The sequence below is a fragment of the Fukomys damarensis genome, unplaced genomic scaffold, assembly GCF_012274545.1.
Source record: "Fukomys damarensis isolate Sample0158 unplaced genomic scaffold, DMR_v1.0_HiC HiC_scaffold_24, whole genome shotgun sequence".
Classification (NCBI taxonomy): Eukaryota; Metazoa; Chordata; class Mammalia; order Rodentia; family Bathyergidae; genus Fukomys; species Fukomys damarensis.
Window position 1 is genome coordinate 43,587,433 of NW_022900936.1, and position 6,153 is coordinate 43,593,585.

The 6,153-nt window shown below is 36.7% G+C and overlaps 1 pseudogene; it reads right to left on the minus strand.

The window, feature by feature from the left end:
• Positions 1–690: 690 nt before the first annotated feature.
• Positions 691–1,848, minus strand: LOC104873125 (annotated as a pseudogene).
• Between the last annotated feature and the right edge of the window lie 4,305 nt (positions 1,849–6,153).

Below are 6,153 nucleotides of genomic sequence, written 5' to 3' on the forward strand. Positions count from 1 at the left end.
AAAAGAAAATAGTTGGTGTTTTTTTTTTTTTTTTTTTTTTTTCCTGTGCTGAGGCTGGAGCCCAGTGCCTTGTGCATGGTGCACTCCTATTGGACCATACCCCACCCACTCCTTTTTTATGAAGGTGCGTTATTTAATCTGTTGAAGAAATTAGAACTGCCTGGAAAAGCCGAGTTGAGCCTTGTCCAGCATTATGTGGTTTGATATTTTGTTCCAGTGTTGTTGGGTTCTTAAACTACCCTGTAGCAACCATCTCCTTCATGTATCACCTGCAACAAATGTGCATATCAGACACAGAGAAAAATGTTTTTAATTCAGTAAACACCAAAACAGTAATGTAACCTGTTCAAACATGCAGCTACATCTCTTTTTCCTCCCCCAAGAATTTAAATTTTCTACAAAATGGTTAGACATGGGAATCAAGTTAAAACCTGCCATGTTTCAAGTTAAACTCTGAAGGTTCTGCACAGATATAGCATAATGTTAAATTCATTTTTCTGTATTTTTCCTTACACATCCTAAACAAGCTTCCAGGACCATAATACGTAGGGAATGACTTTAAAAGTTTCATATTATACTGTGAAGTTCTATTGAATTTCTAGTTTTTCAAGGTCTACCTATTAGCTCAATGTCATACAATTGGTACATGATGCAATTGTATGGACACAAAGTACTTCAAATGCAAAACCTTTACCTCCGTGTCATAAATAAATTTGGGTAAAACTGTAAGCCTTCCACTGGGTCATCTCAGCAGAGGCAGCCCATGTTTTCTGCAAACAGCAACCTTTCTTTGGCCAGGAGAGCAGACATTCCCACAGGCTTAGCAAACTCTTCTGATGTTAGGGATCCCTTTTCTGAAACTGTCTCCAGGGCTGAGGCCACCATTTCCTCTTCCATGTGGGACAGAAGCTCAATTACCATGACTCCACTGTCAAACACCCAGAGACTGAGAGGTAATTTCAGTACTTCCAGCATCTTACATGTGTTTACTAAATCTTCTGTTGAGAGCAGATCCATTCCTCAAGCTCGGTTTACTAAACAGTACACCTCTGTGAGTGACATTATTCTCCCTTGCTTCTCTAAAGGTGCCTGCAACATTTCAGTGAGCTGTTTGGCCAACAGCATGTGGTACTGTGTGCCTGAGCCATAGGTTTCCCTGGTAACTGGGTTAGCTATTCCCATGCTGAGCAAGTAGGACTTAAACCTGATGGTCTCATCCTCTCTAAGGTCACCTCACTTTTCTCTAATTTTATTAGCAATTGATTCCGATAATGCCTCCATTTCTTTAGTGTCTCGATCGTTAACTTGCTGAGGTCTTCAAAGGCCTTAGAAATTCTTTTTGTCAGTTTCTTTTCTTTTTTCTTCCAGTTTCCTTTCAATACTACAATTTCAATAACCCTTACTCTTCCTGGCTGAGGTCCTCTATTTACTTGTAGTGACTGGGAAACTGGCATATCCGCCCATCTCTGCGTCATTTCCACGGACAAATGCCTATAAAACTCAATCTGGCCATGTTCTTTGAAGAAGAGTTGGATATAAGAGTTACTACCCTGAAACGGGCCAGGTTTCTGTTAGGAGGAGCCAGGTGCAGATGAACCACTGTTTTGGCACTCTTCCCAATTCCAGCTGCCCACTCCTCACTGAACACAATTTGGAACAAAGGAATGGCCATGCAGCCCTCATGATTTTTCTGATCGCTCCAAATCAGTCAGTGCGTCCTAAGGAGGAGGAGGAGGGTCTGGCATCAAATTTTATCTTCTCTCCATGGTAGATGTACACCCTGCCCTGCTGGATCACCAGGGTTTCACTGATCTCTAGGAGGCTGCTGGTCCACACAAAGCAGTCCATGACTGCCACTGAGCCAGCCTATGCCTCATCCCTTTCTGTTTATCTTTGTGTTTTATAGCTGGACTTCTCATAGAATTTCTCCTTTTCTGTCTGGCTCAGTGTTCAACTTTATTGAAAGAGAGAGCTGGAGGGACATCTTGAGACATAACACAGAAAGAGCTACCTCTTTCTGGTTCTGGTGTGCAGTATGTTTACCTTTCATGGTATGGCTGACAGTGATGTTTGGGAGGCCCAGGGACATTCACTGAGCAGGGGATTTTTCTGTCTCCCAGAAGATAAATTCCTATAGAGAAGCTCTGGCATGTTGACATCTAAAAAAACTTCTGCCTCTCTCAGCAAAATTCTGCCTTCCCCAGCTGGCCACATGTATACCCTCTTCAACAAGGTCTAACATATATCCTGCTTGGGAGGACAGTCCTCTAGGATGTTATTTAGCTTCTTGGTTGCTTTCCTTCTGCCCTAAAAGTTGTAGCTTTTCCTTGATTCTTCCTGCATACTTTAGAGTCATGTCTGCTAGTATGCAAGCATATTTTATTAGTTCATTCACTGTATTAAAATTTCCTCTCTCAAATTATTGATGTGGTTTCCATCTTCTGACTGCATTCTGGCATTTTCAATTTGAATGATTTTGCCATTTTCAAACAATATCATTTAGACTATTAGTATCACAAAATCTCCCCCTCTCCCTTTTAAAAATAAACTTTGGCAGCATTTTGTTACAGACACTGATATGTAATTCTCCTCCACATCAGGGTACCTGGAGGGATTCCTTCAAAGTTAAGCTTACATACAGAAATAATGCATGCCATTTTGCCATGGAAACATTCAATGGCTAGAGCTCAACTCTCCAACTTATTCTTCAACCACCTATCTTTTTATTCATTTAACTGCTAAATTCATTACTCTGCTAAGTTATTTACCAACATCTAAGGCCTAGGCCAGTTATTGCCAAAGAGGGTCTCAAGGGTAAAAAGGGTAGATAAGATATTAGAGTACAATTAATTGATTAATGTCATGTTAAACGGTTTTAATTTTTTCCTCTGTAGAAATTCTGAATGTGTTTAATATGCTAACATACAATGTCAGTCTCCAAAAAGACTTCATTATTCAAGATTTTTACAGCCAAGGTATCTGTAATTGCTGGGGCAAGTAAAAAATAAATTGGAAATGGAGCCCTATCAATTGAATGGTTACATAAGCAAACATCATAAATCACTTCTGCTTACATGTTCACCTTGATGGGAATTCTTCCAGATACTCTGAAGGAGGAGGGAGCTAATTTTTAGGTCACAATATGTGCCACAAACCTGTTACATTTACTAAAACGATCACAAGAATAGCAACAGTAGTATATATTTTTAAGCATACAAAATGAATTTATTTTTCAGACATAATCTCATTTTATTGTACTTCTCAGATACTGCACTTTTACAAATTGGTGGCAAACCTTGTCAAGCACGTCTTCAGTGCCATTTTTCCAACAACAGAGATGACTGTTAGCATTTTTTAGCAATAAAGTATTTTTAATTAAAGTATATACATTGTTTTATTAAACATAATGCTATTGCACAGTTAGTAAAGTATGGTAGAGTGTAAAAATTTTCTTTAAATTAGTGCATTTAGAAATATATAATAGTGACATTTGTTTTGGGAAATTGGTACATATATATGGCAATACTTGATAACTTTTAATCCCATTGCTCAAAAAAATGAATTTTCTGTGATGCTAGTAACCTAAGATTTAAAACTAGAAGTTGAAGTAAAGTGGCTGATTAGTTTATTGACTCTGTCAGTTGGTTTGTGTTACTAATATATGGGATGGTCCAATAGACTTGTTTTTGCTTTATCACAGAAAGTTATCATTAAAACATTGAAATTTTATCTGAATGGTTATAATGACACTAGGGCATATTACTGTTCTTTAGCTGTTGGAAATTGTCTGAAAAATCTTAAAAATTAATGAGAGCTATGGGTTTTTAATGTTTTGTATCAGGAGACCTAAGTTTGATTTTTTGATTTTTAAAGTTTAATTCTATTTTATGGGACTCCTACCTTTTACATTTATATCTTTGCATCACAATGATGCTTTTGCATTAATACTGAGAACTCTGAAAATTTACCATTTCTATGTTTCAGGCTCTGAAATGTTAGGGGAAAATTAAAGGCATCTTGAAACTGGGATTACAATTACAGTTAGTAAAAGTGTAAAGTTAGTGAAATTCTTTAACTTTTGGGGGCCCTATTTTTCACTTAAAAATGCTGAATTTGAGATAGGTGATCTTTTAATTCTAGAATTTTTAATAAAGACATTTTATATTTCAATTCCATATCATTTGTAGGAATGACCTTCTAATCAGTGTGCTAGAGCATCTCATATTATTCATTCATTCATTCATCCATTCTATCATTAAATATTTAGTGACCAACTATCATATCTCTCTACCAACTACAGATTTCTGCACATAAAGTGATTAATTTAAACTAGATCTGTGACATCAAAAATTATAGACTAGTACTAAGCCTTAAGCATCTTTATCAATTAAATAGGTTCTGGTAGAACATATATTATAATTATACTCAAAACTCCTGTTTTTCCATTGAGATATAATAAAAATTGGCTACTAATAAAATACAGTCACTTAGAGTCAGGAGTTTTCATCAAGGTCACTGGAATAACCAGGAACTTTTGCTTTCAACAACTTTATTGAAAGACCTCCATTGAGTTTATACCAGAACACAGAGCAATGAAATTATAAATGTGTAAACTGGCAGCAACTTGACACAAAAAACGATCAACTTATTCTGTCAAAATAATGTATTAAAATTCATAATTTAAACATTTGCAAAAATGTCTCCAGAGATACAAAATTAAGAAATTTATAATAGTGATGAGACAGCAACCAGTTTGTTGATTGTTAACAAAATAAAAATTCCCAGTTCAATTTTAAGTCAATCATTTAAATTATATAATTAACTCTGAAGATGTAAAGGAAAATATCTTTTCTCATTTGACTATTTGGATTTGTGAGTTTGAAGAAAAGTGCTTTCCCGGGGAAATAATTGTTAAATGCTTGGGAACGGTTTTAATGAAGGAATATGGAGGGAGCTTCCACACTCGTGCTTTTAGGGAGCCTTCACTGTGTGCATAGGGTAGATTCAAACTATCATTTGTTTCACGTCAAATTTGCCTCTTTTATCCTTCTGTGATATGTAATAGACCTTTACAAAGCACTGTCTGAATGAAACACCCCACCCTGCACCTAAATTTTCTCCCTCCTAAGGAAGATAAAGTGAGCCTTTGGAGAAGGTTTGGGAGTGATTCCTTCTTTTATACTTTTTAGTGCAAGAGTGAGGCACTTCCAGAAGCTTCATAATAGGTATGTTATGAAAGATAGAGATTAGGGGTAGGTACGCACTCAGTTCCCAAGTATGCAGCAATGTTGCCTTATACCTGTACAGGAAAACATTTTCCTTATGCAAATAAACATTTCCCTTCCTGTACTTTCTCTACTAGCTAATTGTAAGTCATTATCTCTCTGTGTGTATTAAGTATTCTGATCACATAATGCACATGCTGCAAAGGTGTAGGAAATAGCTCCAACTCCATCCTAGACCTACTAATTCATTTGGCAAATATTTATTGAATTTCTAGTATGAACTAGAACATATGTTACACACTGAGGATATCATGCTAAACAGGTCAGACACACAGAATACAATGAAGGAAGAGTCAAAACCAAATCTAATAAATAGATAACTTAGTATCAGATTTAGATGAGATCTGTGAAGGAAATAAACAACAGACATAAAACAAGAGACAGGAACAGCAATTTTAGGTAGAAATACCAGGAAAGGCTTGCCTGTGTAGATGACTTTTGCAACATGCTTTAGCTGAAACTCCAGTGATAAGATGGGGATAATCATGTGAATGAAGGTAAGAGAGTGGTCAGGCATATGGAAAAAAAAATCTTTCAAGGTGGAAAAGACCTTGATGAGTCCTTGGAGCTGAAAGCAAGCCAATGTAACTGTAGTACTGTGAGCAGGAGGGAATGTCAGAGATGGGGAAGCCCTAGCTGAGGCTCTCCTATGGGGCCTCAAATGTGAGAAACAATTGAGATTTTTAAGCTGGAGTTTAAGTTATTTTGATTTCTGTGTTAAAACTACCATTGTTTCGGGGCTGGGGATTTAGGTCAGTGGTTCCAACACTTGGCCTCACAAGTGCAAGGTCCTGAGTTCAATCCCCAGTACCAAACCAAACCAAACAAACAACAAACAAACAAACAAAAAGAAAACCCAAAAAACTAC